Raw genomic sequence first — 15,937 nt, 5'->3', positions numbered from 1 at the left:
TGTAAACAATGCTGCAAACAACAGCATTTCAGCAATGCTGGAACCTTGTGAGCTGAAATTGCTACCTCATAACTTTATGTCAACTATTTTGACATAAAATTATGACATAATTTTATAAGAAACTATTGCTTGCCCTTCAAATAATATGGGAAATGACAGAACAAAATTTAAAGTGTTTTGAGGCAAGAACACTGAAATAGTGATGGAGGATAGAAAAGAATGTTTAGGAATGGTTGGAAAAGCACTTTGCAAAGGTGACCAGTGCATTTTGGTTTAAAAGTAACTTGCTCTTTTTGAACACAAGGAGGAGTGGAGATGCAAATAGTGTTTAAGTATGATTTCAGTTTGCCTTTGAAAATTGCATAGATGCAGCTGGCTGGGAATTGGCTCACTTTGTGTGCCCATGTGTTTTCAAATGATAGATAGGCAAACAATTTGGACTGTTCATTTTTAAGCTACTGTGAAATACTGATGCTTATGGCAGACAGTAATTTCTAGAGCCATTGTATTTTCCTTCAGCACTAGATGACTTATCCTATAAAACTCACACCTTAAAGAACTGGTCCTGTTCTAGTTGCCCTTGCCACATTTTCTTCCCTGGTATAAGTTATCCGTGTAGCCTACCGGCAGTAATAGGGCTGCATTTTATTTTTTTTTCTGTTTCAAGAACTATGAATGCCCTCCAAAATGGGACTAAGTGGGACTCGCATGCAGAAAGACAAGAAGCCTGTTTGCATTCATGATGTTTGGAGGAAGAAGTAGTCTTGGCAAATAAAATAAGTCTTCCTAAAGTAAGATATTGGAAAACAAGACACAGCGAGCTGTTAGACCTCATGTTTGGCTACCGTAATGTAAGAGAGCTCCACCGGGCCGAGGAAGTTCAGATATTGCTGCCTTTGGCTCCTCCTAATTGCCGAATTCCCTTATGTTCATCAGAATTCACTAGTAGTGAGAGGTTGCCAGTTTTGATGGAAATAACCAGAAACTTGAAGTGAAGGGTGAGAAGACTGGAACATGGGGTTGTTGTAATGACTGATGAAATCAGAATGAAGGGTGAATGACATTGATGCCTGTATGATAAACACTGGTGGGTCAAAATCTGAGCACTACTGTACCCCAGGAAATTGCAGTTATATTTAGGAGAAGAAGAAAAAAAAGCCTGAAACTTGCCTGTCAAGTTGCATTTCTCTTACTTATGTTTACTCTTTCACTGATGTCTCCTCAGGTTTTCCTTTTCTATGTGTTTCCTTCTGAGCCTTGACAGGCTAGACAATGTTGTTGAATTGACGTATTAAGTTGGAATACAAAATTTAGAAAAGCATGATGGGAAAATGGTTGTCAGTGCAACTTTTCTGGTGTTCTTCTGGACTTTTATTTGAAATATTATATATTGAAAGCTCCTTTTCCAGCTCTTACCTCATAATTTAATCTACCAGTTTATCCTCTGGACCACAGCACCAGTATTCTGTAGCTGTTGCTTTTCTTGTTTCCTATGACTTGTCTTTCGCACTTGGACTCTTTCATGAAAGGAAAATCAGCAGAGTTCTTCTGCCCATGTTGTCCTGCATATGTCTGGCTTTGGTGACATAGAAGTCTTTTTGTTGTGGCAGTCCCTAGTCTTTCAGCAATTTGGTTCTAAATAAAATACTTAGAGAACATTGTTGGAAATAAAAACCAAAATGCTGATGCAACAGAAGATACAATATGGGGATTTGATAAATGTTACTTCTTCATGCCACTGTCTACTCATGTGCCCAGCTCAGTTTTAGGAAAAGCCATCTATTCGCAGTCGTATTCAAGCACATATTTCAGTGCTTTACTGAGTCAGAGTTTCAGTGATCTGTTTTTTAGATTATACTAAATTATATGAATTACTCACACATGGCTTTGGAGCATAAGTCGCCTTTTTGAGATGTTAGCCTTGTAAAATAAGCAAGATTAAACCCCAGAGGGAAGAAAATCCACATTCCTTTCTACATTTTAGGCACAGGACTCTACTGCAGCAAAGCCCTCCTCTTCCAATAAAAACCCCTGTGGCGAGTTCAAGTATATATATTTTTTGTTTTTCTCTAATATGATCTTGGTGATTTGAAGAATTTGGAATTCACGCTCCTCATCCTATCAGAAAACTTTTATATTTATTACTTAGTTGTGGTGGAACTGCACAAGCCTCCAGGCCAGGGGACTTGAACACAGCTCTCTCACCTCTTGTGCATGAAAGAAATGTGCTTTCACGTCAGACTTTTTCCTCTAGGATGGAAGTAGATTTGAAATCAAAATGGCATTCTTGAAGATTTCTTTCCAGGAAACAGGCCCTTGAGGCTATCTTTGCTTGTCTGAGTAATGAACCGTGACTTGCACCAGAGTCTTAAGCACAACTCAAAGTGTTTCACTGCAGGGGCTTGGGATTAATCACATGCTTGCAATCGAACAGGTGTTTACTTGCTTGCCAATCAAGGATCAACCCATTTCAGTAATTGCCTTTTATGCTAAAAAATGACTACAAAACAGTCCTACTTCTCTGACTTTTCCTAGTTAGCCAAAATGACTACTCTAAAATCCTTATCAACATAATGAATCTCATTCTCATATAATGCAGGCTTTTATTAGAAAACTGTAGTCATATGTCTCTCTCTCTTCTTACTCAAGGCTGATGATTCTGTAAGTGTAGACAAGATGAATGTGCATCGTTCTTTCTGGGATTCTGCACATTCCTTATTTCTCACAGCTCCTTCACTTCTAGGATAGACATTTGTTTAATCAGAGCAGTCCTGCCAGTCATACTTAGTCATTCTTGGAGACACAAACTTGGCTAGTAATTAATTATGCTCTGAATTTGTTAATGAATTCAGGTTCAGGACATCTTAGTATATATTCCTCTCTTGTATCATGTATTGTACCTATACCCTAGACAAACACAAGTGATTGTTTTTAGTAGGCTGAGATTCATGGCATGCTTGAAAAGATGGCTGATTTCTTTGAAGCTGTGATCCTGTAAGGTTAGGAATCCTATCAGCTCCTGGAATAATTGCAAATTGCATCTGATAGAACTGCTCAGCAGCTGTTTTCTGTGCTTTTTTATCATCAAATGCCTGCATATTGCATAAGGTAAATATTCTCATTTTTCAGAAGAGCAAACTGAAGAACAGCAGTGATGTCATTTGCAACAGAGCAGAGGGACCAGAGTGACACCTTTCCGGCTGCCTCAGGCCAGGACGTCGCACTTCAGTCCCTGTCCTCCTTGGTTTGGGGAAGGAATTTGCTGTACAGTGGTGCAGAAGGGGCAGCACTAAAACTGTTCCCATTTGCTGTACGCTGTCCGGTTGGGAAGCCAGCAGGCTGGCAGGAGCTGCTTCCATCTAACTGCACACAGTCTGCAGCCTTCGCAGGAGAGTTAATGCCTTTCTATTCTTCCATGGGAGTTCATTTCAGTTTCTAGCTTATGAATATAAACATTAGTTGGGAAAATGAAAGATTTTCTTATTGATAAGCCATGAAATTAAGTTCTCCTTTGATCTTTGCTGGAAACAATCATATACGTTAACTTCTCTGTTCAGGGAAAATGGAGGATTAGTTGCATTAAACGTCTGGAAAATAAAACAAAAGCCGTGACCATTTTCCTAGGGAATAATGGTGTCGCATTATGCTTTATCAGTATAATTTATCTATGCATTCTGTAGAAAATAAATCCTTTTAAAAGGCTATTGTGAAGAATAATTAAATAAATGAAAAGTGCCACTATTAAAAGTCATCAGCTGAGTTTTTTTGTGAGTTGTGGCCAGGTCAAAAGATCCAAAACCTGTTGAAGCCAGTAAAAAGCCTTACATTGATTTAAACTGACTTTCATATCATTTCATATAATCACGAGTATGCTGTATGAAGGCTACTGTGTTGTTTTTCTCTACCATATCATAATAAGTAAAATATTGAGAAGCTAGAGCAAGAATCAAAGAAGCTTATAAATCCAGTCTCACTATAATTTCTGTCTTAAAGCCACATTTTGAATGCATTTAGGAGCCTAAAGATCAGCTAAAGAACATGCTGGGCTTTTCAAAATCATGCGAGCACTTTCCGGCATGATCAAAAGACCTGCAGGTCTGTGCTGTGGAAGCTGAGGACACTCTCAAAATCGGGCTCCTGGATAAGTGCCCATTTGATTGTATAAAGGATAAGTAGTCATTAAGTCACTGAGGTGCCTTTGCAAATTCTACCCAGAAAAACAACTTCTCATTCTAGAATATCTTTTAGATTTTCAGTAACTGCAATGTGCAAATTCAGTCAAAACAGGACCCCGTCCCAGCTACCACGGCAATAAAGCAATATGACTTATAAATGGTTTGGTCTGTTATTTTAAATACAATTATTATACTGAATTAATTATGTTTTAAGAAAACAATAACTAAAATATTTTAACAGGTCTTGGAAAAAAACTGCAAAAACATATTAACAAGAAAAATGTTAGTGTTGTGAAATAATAAAAAACTTTCTAGCTGAAACATGAAGCAGAATAAATTGTTTTTCCTCACAATAGTTTTGACTCAAGACACTGATTGTAATGTAAACATATCTATAAAGTCAGTGCAACTCAGAAGTTATGTAATTCCAAATTTTAACTTGCCTTGGAAAATGTCCTGAAAAAAAATCAACTTTAAGAAGCAAGCAAAAAAACATAATATTGCTTATAGATCTGTGGTGACATTGAAGGTTTCTAGAACTGCTGTGTTTATTGAGAGTTGAAAATTTGGAATCTGAAAAGCCAGAGAGTGTAATACAATGCTACCATTTGTGGAAACTCTGCTGTGTGTTATCAAATATTCCCAAAAGGTTCCTGGGTATAAAGTTGAAAATTAAATAGTGAGTCAATGTAAAAGCAATTTAATGTTTAAAACTGTGGAATGAGGAACAAAAGTTGTCAAATGGCCAAGATAAATGCAGATCCCTTTTGGTAGTTGTTTTTGCGCATATTCTAGGACTTCTGTGTACTGTGTTCAAAACATAAGTTACGAGATGCATTTTAATTGTCTTTACCTTACATCATGGACCTATGTAACTAAAAGATCTTTGCTTCCAGGGAGTGTGTGGAATTTACATCAGTCAAATTAATGACTCAGGCCACCTTAAAGATTCTATAGCATTAAAACACTTTCTATATCAAGAACACTCTATTATTAGTCAGCACAGTTTGTATTTAAGCTTTCTGAAATTACTTTATTCTCAGGAGAAAATGTTTTACAATGGAAGCCTGATTTTTCAGTAACTAGGTGTACCTGTGTGTACCTAGTAAACGTGGCATAATTAATGCAGTGTAGTTTACAAAGATGATGTACACAAAAAACATCAGGCATAAGGTGAAGGTATGAAATTATATACACTCATTTAATTGTATTCAGAAATTTCTGAAATTACAGTCATTTACCGCAAAATCTGATCAATGAAATGGAGTTTGTCTTGCTGCCACCTCAAATGTGTAATCTTAAAAATAAGTAAGCACTAGGAACAGCACTGCAACCTCCAGCTACCCACAAGTGGCAGCTTGTCTACTCCAAAGGCTGCTTAAAAGCCTTGAGTTCTGTACAGGGTCTGGATGTTACCTGTTAGCATTCATCAGCAATACCTGTGGATAAACACAGAATAGTTACTAGGAGAGTGAATACAAATTGCCTCCACTAGAGAAGACTAGTCATTAGACCTCAGAGGTAAGGAACAGAAGTACTTTGATGCTGATTTCTCTTTTGTCTTTTTTTTCTTTCCTTTGAGGAAGGGAAAATGGGAGAAGACCACATTCAGCAAATGTGGAACTAAATGTGCAGTGCCTGTTAGCAGCAAAAAAGCAACCAGCCCTAGTCCCATGCTGTCAAATGTGTATAGTATGTTTTACTGTTGTCGGTGTAAACAACTACCTGGTCAAGTTCATTAAAAATAGGTTTAAAGCCTCACATAAACTTTCTGTTTCTCAAATGCAGCATCTTAAATGAATCTTAAAGGATCTTGCTGAATTCTTGACCATTTATGTCTTAGCAGCTGAACAGCTGTTGACCAATGGCTGCTGGAAACTTTGTGATGAATGGTAAATGGCTTGGATTGAGAACTGGCTAAAAAATTACAAGATATGTGGAAAAATAAACAGCCAGGTCTTTATTAACATCAAAGACAACAGTGCAGAGTGCCCAGAGATAGATGTGGAGGTTGCTGGAGTCCCACCAGTAACCTCTGTGGGCTTTTTCACTTGAGGGCTGGCAAAAAGGTGAAAGTTACCCATAGTCTGAGAGCATTTTGGCTGGGAAAATCCAAAGGTTTTACTCCTACAGAACCTGAGCACCAAATCTGTAACTTCAATCTGTAATTTAATCTGAGCTGTATCTGATTTTCATCCATAATCAAGCAAGAGAAATGCAAGTGCTGTTTGTCTTTTCTGTATCCACTACCCATAAGGAAACTGAGAAGGGCCAATCTTATGGAAAATTGTCTTGCAAACTGTGGAGATGTACTTGTAGATAAAACATGGTAATCTCCACAGTTTCTTATTGGCCCAGGCCAAGGGATACAGCTCCTCTAATGAACTGCTTTCTGACCTAGGGCACAAGAACAAAAATAATATGTAAGTTTAGCAGTGGCTGACAGTATTGATGTTTGTGACTGCACTGCAGTTATCTTTAGACTTTCTAGCAGAAATGACCTACCTAATATCGCAGACATGCTTTCCTTGAGGGTAGGCTAGACCTGGATGTCTCTGAAATAAAATAATCACATGTATTATCTAATTCTGCAGGCAGCTGAGGAGAGGAAATTTGCACCTCCCAAGCTGTTCTGTCCTATGTAGACTGAACTATGTTGACAGGAACCACTAAAAGCTACAATATAATGCAATTCTTGCTTAGTTGTGTGAAGTAACATCACAAAATGCTTTAGTACAGCAAGTGAAATACCTAGTTAAAATTTTAGAGGAAATGCTTACTTCAACTATAATGTACTTAGAGACTTAGCTAAACTTTGATTTTTCATTGCAAAAAAATGCTCTAAAATCTTTAATAACTTCAAAGGTTGAGGGCTTCAGTTTTACAGTAGCAAAATGCTGACTGAGCTTTCCTCAGGATGAGTTCAAAAGCAAGAGCACCACTTGCTTTGATCAGAGACATATTCTTAATTATATTATGGTTCTAGTGAAGTCTGCATCGCCTTGATAACTGCAACTGGCAAATTTTACCCTTCCATTCCTTCATCATACTATATGAAATGGTCATTTTCCACATATAACTCATGAGTTAATAAATTATCTCCTATACTGCATGGCCTTGCCTCTGATCTCTGATTAGATCAAGATTTTCAATATATGGCTGGAAAGCCTTCCATGCCTACACACTGGCAGAAAACAGGAAAGGAAAACAGTCCTTTCTAGGGAACATGTACCCAAGCCAACTGCTTAAAATTCCTGAAACCTGTATATTATAGAATGTATTTTTGTTTCATTTAATAACAAATAACTATGCTTGAGTCTAGCAGGTCATGGCCATATTCACCAACAGACAATTAATTACGTCTACATGAGAAGGTAGGAACTGAAGCCTGCTGAGAACAAGAGAACAAGAGACTGTTGTTATACAATTTAATGCCCCTTACTGGGACTAAATATCTGCCAAGCTGCCTGCTTTTATAATCCTTAAAAAAACCACAAAGAACCTTTTATGATTGCAAGACAGACAAAAGGAGATGCTGCTGAACTATTGATACTTACTACAGGATCCTTACTACAGAGCTTCAGCAGGTGAGACTGAACATGAAGAAAGGCTTTAGGCAGATTGAGTTGTGCCCAAATGCTGCCAACTGTGCCAGAGGAGACAGGATGAAAAGCATCACAGATCCTCATGTAAATGATGAAGGTCCAACAATTTACACCTATTAGCACATGTGTGTCTTGGATGTCTGTTCTCTAGACAACTGCCTGAACTGTCCACATGGGACCTTGTCACTACCTTCCCTGCCCCAGCCTGTTTCTTTCTACCTACCCTGTCTTCAGTCCATTCCCCACATTGTTTTCATTCCTTCCCTTCTAAATTCTGTTCTATTTTTCTATTTTCTTCAGTCTTTTGTACTATACTGTTTCTTTTTTTTTTTTTTTTCCACTTCTCCCTGTCTCTGTCAAGTCTTTTAAACTTGCTGTCTTTCCTAATTCTTCCCAGCTCTTTTCTTCTGAATTACACAGCTCTCTCTTCAGCGCCAAAGCTACAGAAAACAGCAGTTTCTCCTGTTTCTCAAGCTTGGTGTTAAATTACTCATGGCAGTTGTGCAATTATAGAAAAAAAAAAGTTTCTTTAGTCCAGGCTAGAAGTTGCATATTCAAAACATTTTACTGTCAGGCTTTTCCAAAAACCTCAACTGTTCACGTGGGAACTGAAATTTTGCAGGCTTGTATCTTAACCAAGTTTGGGAAGATTTTCACACCATGACACTGCAGTGATACTTTCCTTCTGCCAAATTTCAATTTCTTGCTCTGTAGCTGGAAGGTGTTAAAAATTGTAAATGAAATTTTCTTTTTTATTGAATGGTAGATCTTTATTGACTTGCAACTTCATTGAAATCAGCTCATCTGTTTAAGCTGGTAGTTTCCAAAATGTTTCAGTGCAAGGCAACCACCCAGCAGCACAGGAAATTCCCAGGGATGGACAACACTGGCAAAGTTATAAACAACTAAAAATAGGTCTTATTGTGGAAGGCTTTGAAAATGCTGACTGTATGCTGTACTCTCATCTCCACATGGAAGAGACAGAACAGAGAGCCTGGCTTTCCTGAGAGGTACCTTGGCAAAAACCTGCCCATCTCTTGAGGCAGTTCACATGCACACAGTTTCTGGGCACATTTCCAAACAGAGAGTGGAGTAAATGCTATTCTGCAAGCCAGGACAGGATTGAAAAACTTGCTCTGTAGTCCCTGTGCTGTCCAATTCAATGAGCAAAAATGGTAGGGCGAGCCTGTGGTTTATATCCTCTTTAGAGATCCCAGAGATTACTGTCTCCATCTGCTCATCACCACCTCTTCTGGAGTTCATAATCTCTGCTGATTCGCCAATGGCAGATACAAGTGGTCTGTTAGATCGGTTGGCTCACTGATATATCAAATACTAAGGAAAAAAAAGAACCAAAAAGTTGGGGAAAGTTAGGTGTGTGGTATTTTTATTTTTTTTTCCTGGAAGGACACCAGCGTAGTTACTATACCTTGGTGTAAAGGCTGATTTACTACTAGTTTGCCTTACAGAATTTATTCTCACAGAAATGTTAATGTTACACAGTTCATTTTCAAGTACTGATAGATTAAGCACTACAGCGTTCTTAACCTCAGCTCTCCAGCACCAGATCAATATGAGCCAATGGCTTTCTGATTAGCCGTATATTGATTTACCTTAATCTAAGTGTAATGTTTCTCCCTAGTCACAGTAATTCCTCAGGAATGCCATGGCTTCCTTTTGTTGTGTTTTTTTGGTGACGTGGCTACAATTCACAAGTAGTGTATGAGCTGTTTCTCCATGAAGAACATAAGCCCTATTTGACTTACTGCTATACTTTGGTCTTAGTGGCATGATCTTTAAGAAGATGAATTAATTAACTTTTAAAACTTTTTATTTAGATATCTGCAATTTTAACTTCTGTGGCATGAATAGTTTTCTTTTTTATCTTTTTTTATTTAATTCTTCATTATCTGAATAAAAATAGTTTCCAGAAAAGAGAGGAGTATGGTGTGCCATTATGGACAGGGGATGAGTGCATAGCAACACAGTTTTGCTTTCTAGAAGTAGGTCTCTTGAGGCTAAAAAAAAAATCTTTTGAGGCTAATTGAAGCCTAGTTATGCTATGTCTGTAAAGGAAGTGTCAATGGCTCAGTAACTTTTTGCCATGGAGTTTTATCTGGTGTGCTCTGTTTATGTGTAAAAGACTTTCCATGATCCCTGTAAACAGCACCTAACATCTGAAATCCAAGGTGAATAATTTCCTTTCCAACCCTGCTACTGTTAGTAAGAGCACCATAGGCTAAATTATGCCATCATTTACATTGTTTGCCCCTATTTATTTCTTTCTGAAAAGACATCTTTGGATAAACTTGTCCAAATCTATTAGTTTTCAGCAGGATTTGCACAGGTGTAACCAAGGACAGTCTGGCCTGCAGCAGTTTATGCAAGTGCAGGTGGCAGCACAGGAAAACAAACATAATCAACATGTGACCTGGCCATCTCTATCTTTTACTGTTCTTTACTGAACAGAAGTTCATTTTCAGTATAATAAAATGATTTACTTGTCACTGCTTCAATGTAACTGAATTGGTGTAATACAAATGGAATAAATATTCGGTCACTGTAAAAGGAATATTCTCTTCCTTTTCTAGATCAATTCCCTGCCAATAGAAGGTTGTTATATACTGACTTTGGTGTTTTGGATAGTTCAATTTTAAATTCTCCAAGCAGCAAGGAATCCACTGTTGCCATTTAAAGGCTATTTCATTTTAATAGCTTCTACTAGGGGGGATTTGCAGCTTCCCTATTTTTTAGCTACATGAGCTAAACCTGTGCGTGTCAGAGGAAGTAACAAGCAAAAGAACTTTTCTCAGCTCAAGTTATGGTTAAAGCACAGCGGTTTGGTGTCCCTGGGCACTTACAGGAATCAAACTTCTTTAAGAGGTATTCAACACCTACAAACTGTATTTGGCTATGTTTTATTCTCTTTAATCCCATCTAGCGTAGTCACTTAAAATACATCTTGCTGAGAAAATGACGTTTGATCCAAGACTGGCTTAGCAACTTTTGGGACTGCCTCATCAGGCAGCTTGAGATGTATTTTGAGTTAAACTCAAGTGATGAAATGTTGCTGTGGGTGCCTGAACTCATACCTGGGAAATAATGACTATTTCAAATACAGTAAGCATTCAAGGACTGGTTTATGTCCTGCAGATTCTGATGGGAGAAGGTGGCAATTTGTGCTTGCAGAATCAGCTGTGCTAGAAAAGGGGTTAACACCTTTGTGACTGTGGCAGCTGTGTAGCTGATTTCTGTGAGAGGTTTTTATTGGTTTAAATTCCACCTGCCCAGTTGAGAAGCTCTTTTGAAAGAGGCTGCCTGGAGGAAGGGTGCTCCTGTCCTGCTCTGGCTCTACTTCTCTTTAGTTTTTTAAGAATAATAAGTTAGATAAATCAGGATATGGAGTTGCGGGTAAGACTGAGAATTGTTTTGCCTTTTGTTATTGTGAGAGATGATATGTAAGTGCAAATATTTAATGTTTTGGGGTGGAATCCCTGAAGGTATACCCAACTGGAAGAAAGCCCTGGCAGCACATTGGCCTGGGGTTCACCAGCTGGTGTCTGCCTGGGCCCCTCTTCACTCATCTGAGCTTCTCCTGAGGGGCAGAAAAGTACATTTGTCACTGTCTCTTCTTAGTTTTACTTAGCTGAGCAGTCCTGACAGCAGCTTAGAGATGTTGCCTAAATCTTGGCAGAGAGAGCTAATGGGGTTACCCAAGGGACTAACTGGTTTTGTCTGGCCTGTGTGCTGCTTTCAGCTTTTGCTGGCAGTGGCACAGGGAATGCTGTGGGTGCGTTCTGCTGCAGCAGCTTTCTTGGTATGTCCATGGTGAGGGTGAGCTAGAGCTTAACCCTGGAGTTGAGGTGAATCTTATTACTAAGGTCTACATTAATCTCTCTGACAACTGTGCTCTTTACCTCAGTGCGTTTCTACTGGATCCAAATGAATTGTTTTTCCTGTGGACACTAATCTGCTTTAAATATAGCAAGCACCTACACAGCACAAGAGGAGACAAGCAGGAACTTATGCCAGCGTGCTTCAGCTATATATTATTGGGATAGTTCTTACAAAAACGCTAGTTCAGCAAATAGGAAAGTGATGTTTTGTCAATCCTATATGGGATCTGTCTACTATTATCATACATATCAGGTTGCGTAAGTAATAAATCAGGGGCAAGTAAATTGTATGATGGCAGAAAGCCAGTCAGTCATTTCTAATCATCACATTATGCTTGGCTATATCTTTAGAAAGTGCATCTGTTAATGTGGGGATGAAGGGAACCTTCCTAGCACAATGTCTACCAGCTGCTCTGTTTTCAGAGGTCTGAAGAGATGATACTAGGTTTTGAAGATAAAATCTGATTTTATGTATTTTTTAAAAAAACAAAAACAAAAAACAAGTAAATCTGGTGAACATGTTACTTGGCTTGAGAATGATTTGGGAAAAATGCATGTGGTAGAAAACCATTTGTTAGGCTTCACAGAAGCAGAAAATCAATTTGACTCCCGCAAGGGTGGTTGTTATCTCTGGTGTGTATGCTCACTGCCCATGTCAGTCCATCATTTCTGTGGCCTTTAGGTTAAAGATATTATCTTCTTTAATGAAATTTAGTTCATTTTCCCAAATGATCTCAATGTCAATTCCTATTTAAAATACACATTAAATGCAGTTCTGGTTTAGGTTAAAGAAGATTAATCACATTCCACTAGTGTAAAGAGGCTACCAGCGATCATATTTTATGGACAATATAGAGAAACTAAGATCAGTAAATCTGAAAGGCCTGTGTTTCTTTTGCATTTCCTCTCTACTTCTCCCATCAGCTATTTTGTAGCAGTGACTGCCCGCTTGGAATAATACCCTTGTTGACATACTCCATGAAATAGTGGGATCAGTTGCAGGATTGGAGCCTGTATGACTTGGGGTCATATCTGATTTTCCTTCCCAATATCTGACCTCAGGTGGTTCCTGTTCTGCCTGTGATGCTGGGGCCTTGCTTGTATGTTGGTTGTTCAGAAGGATGGACACATTTGGTATGGAACAATTCAGAAGTTAAACCAAGAAATATAAGGAAAACTCAGGTTGTATAGAGAGCTTTTTTCCCTCAGTATTGCAGGGATTGTGTACTATTGCATGAGACTGAGGTCAGATTCTAGTGCTATACGAATGCAGAATTTTTAATATGAAAGGAGAAAGAAACAAATCCATTCTCACAATTTTACTCTAGTATTTATTTACTATTAACTTGTGAGAAAGAGATAACTACATTCTGCCTTGCTTCTGCCTATTGATCTTGCTGAAATTAGCTGTGCACTTTCCTATTAATACACCTCCCCTTCAAGAATATGCCTAATGAAGCTTACAAGAATCCCATGGGATGGTTTATTGGAGAACACAATACTGACATTTTGTTTCAGGCTTCAGGTCTGTCTTGAATCAGATACCAAGTTTCTGGCTTATTTTGGGTAAACACAGAATTGAAGCAGGAAATGAGGAAATAACCCTCCTGCATATTCAACTGATATAAAAAAAATACTACAGGAGTAAATATGTATTTAAAGACTTTGGTGATTAACCCTCTTTATAATCTGACAGCTTAGTCTTAAAGCTAATTGTGCAATGACTTTACTAGTTTCTGCATTGGCAAATTTACCCTGAAGACACATCACTTTTGAAGACACATCACTTTTAAAATTTGCAGTAAGAGCTGAGTCAGCAGCTGACCAGCTTGAAAGGCAGAGTGAACAGTTCAGCATATTTTTATCAGTGCAAACAAATGAGTGGAAGAAACATCGTGATTGTCTCAGAATTATTTATTTGTCCAAATCAATTAGCCATTTTTGCCTTGCTCTTTCCTCTGTCAAGCCTCTTGGCATGGGTTAGCAGTCGTGGAGACAGGTGCTGCGTGCCAGCTCTGTTTGTGCTGCGCTGGTATGGCTCTGCCCCAGCAAGGGATGCTCCTTGACATCCTTCCAATTGAAAAAAAATGCTGGTAGTTATATAAACAGCCAGATCCTGCAGATTACTGGTGACTTTTCCAGTACTAATTTTCACTTCTCAGAATTTGATAACTCACTGGCTGAGAAAGAAAGACGAATATTGCAATAAATCCTTGGTTAAGCATGGGTTTGTGTAAAGCTCTGTGGTTTGTAAATCCATTTGATTGCCAGTTGCCTCTAGGAACACTTATTTTTAAAACAAGACGGCTAACTGTTTGTACGGTTTTGTCTGTCTTCATCTTTTTGGCCTATCGCTAGAGGATATCACTTGTTTTTTCCTGCACCACTACTTGGACTGTACTGTGGCCAACACGTACTAAAAGAGTCCTTCTAAAAACACAGCACAGGCACACTTTCTCACTCTCTTTTAAAACCTTGCTTTTCACATCTTTCTCCTTTATTTATTTTTTTTTCTGGTTTTGCTGCTGTGTCTTCCTCCTTGGGCTCCTGTGGTGCCACCTTTCTCCTTGCCCTACTAACTGAGGTCCTAAGCTGTGGCGGTGCCAAGTCTCTGCTCCCAGAAAAGTCTAGTTCCAGGCACAGATACAGAGCGTTGCATGAAACACAGAATACTCCTCAAACCTGTTTTCTAAGACAGTTGCTGACAAAGTGATCAGGAGTGTTGAGGGGCTTGCTTACACCCAGTGGTGGCAGGGCTGCCTCCAGCCTGAGGTGGGTGTGAGGGAATTGCTGATGGAGGGAGCAGGGGTGGGGTGGCCTGGAGAAGGCAGGAGGGGAGGCACAGGGAGTTTTCCTGCTGGGGTTTGGCAGCCCTTTCACACTTGTCTGTCTCAGCCGGAGAGCCGTGTGTCCCAGGGATGGGGTCAGGTGCTGCCTTCCCCTGTGCTGCTGTGTAAGATGGCTGTTGCTGTGGAAACCACCTGCCAGCTTGTCAGTTATGTGCTGCTGAGACCGGCTGCCCGTGACATGTCTCAGAGTGAGCAGAGCGTGATCTGGCAGCACAGCTCCCCAGGGGACACGTGCTGCGAGTAGGTGTGAGGCCCGGAATGGAGGCTCCTCTCCTGGGCAGGGTCCTTGTCGCCTTTGTGCCATGGCTGAGAGGAAAGCTGAGGGGAGGGCATGGGCTGGACTCCTTCAAGAGCGCTGGTGGGGGAAGCTGGCAGTACAAGTTTATCTTAGTTCTCCTTCTGGAGATGTCCTTTAGATAGCAGTTAGTTTTTGTTTTAAGTGTAGAGAATACACACATTGTATAGGTGAAAGCAGCACCGGCATCCATACCTCACTGCCCAGGCATGGAGGGTCCTGGAGGCTTGGCACAAACCACCTTAGTACCTCACTGGCATGGCTGTTCTTTCCTTAAAAACTGTAAGGTTTTTTCCTTGATTTTTGTCTACCGTCTTGCTATGTAAAAAAACAATCCTAATAATACTGAAAGCCATGCAACAGTATATGGTGAAGTGATACTTTAGTTTAAGCTCATAAGTGCTTCATCATCTGTGTAGTCAGTGTACAGCTCAGTTACTTAAGCAGCTGTCAGAAAACAAAAGTACTCTGGAGACCAATATATTCTTCAGGAATCATTTGAGATTATATAGGCAATTCAAACAACCCCTCAATACTTGAAGCTTCGCTTTACATGTTGTCATAACGTTAATGTACCTTTATAAATGAAAACAGGATGCCTTTTATTGTCAGTTTCAAGTGAGAGCAGTAGTATCATTTGGTTTTATATAATGTCAAAACGTTAGTATATCTAACTGCTTTGTTCCTTGGTCATGTATACATGTAGTGTTTTTAGTCTGGATATTGTTTCCAAATTTGTCTTTGTAATTCTTCCTAATATGGCAGAATGTAGTATGTTGAATTAGGTTACACTAAATTACTGTTTGTACCAGGTAAAACTGCTTGGGACACAGTTTAGGTGTCACTGCATGGCCTAAAAAGTTAGGATTACTGTTGAGTAAAACTGTGTGACTCCACCAGGTAAAGTAAAAATAATAAAAGGTACTTAATTATTTTCTGCCTGAATGATACTGCTGGGATCACCAGAGAGATAATAAATCTTATTACTTCATGTTAACTCCAGCCACCTTGTGGTCTTTCTATTTTGATTATGGGTGCTGGTTTGCAAACAAGACACCTTTTGTGTTTCATAGCCTGTGCATGTTTTGTTAGTAATATATTCAGACTTTGGTTGTAG

General features: G+C 39.1%; 1 long non-coding RNA gene across 1 annotated transcript in view; it reads left to right on the top strand.

Annotated features, from left to right (window-relative positions):
* Nucleotides 1-15,937, top strand: part of LOC110361153 (uncharacterized) — a 525,815-nt gene that overhangs the window by 1,381 nt on the left and 508,497 nt on the right. The gene's annotated exons all lie outside the window — the stretch shown is intronic.

The sequence above is a fragment of the Columba livia genome, chromosome 9 (genome assembly GCF_036013475.1).
Source record: "Columba livia isolate bColLiv1 breed racing homer chromosome 9, bColLiv1.pat.W.v2, whole genome shotgun sequence".
Taxonomy (NCBI): domain Eukaryota; kingdom Metazoa; phylum Chordata; class Aves; order Columbiformes; family Columbidae; genus Columba; species Columba livia.
The sequence above is the reverse complement of the archived record's forward strand: the minus strand, read 5'-3'. Positions and strand labels throughout refer to the sequence as shown.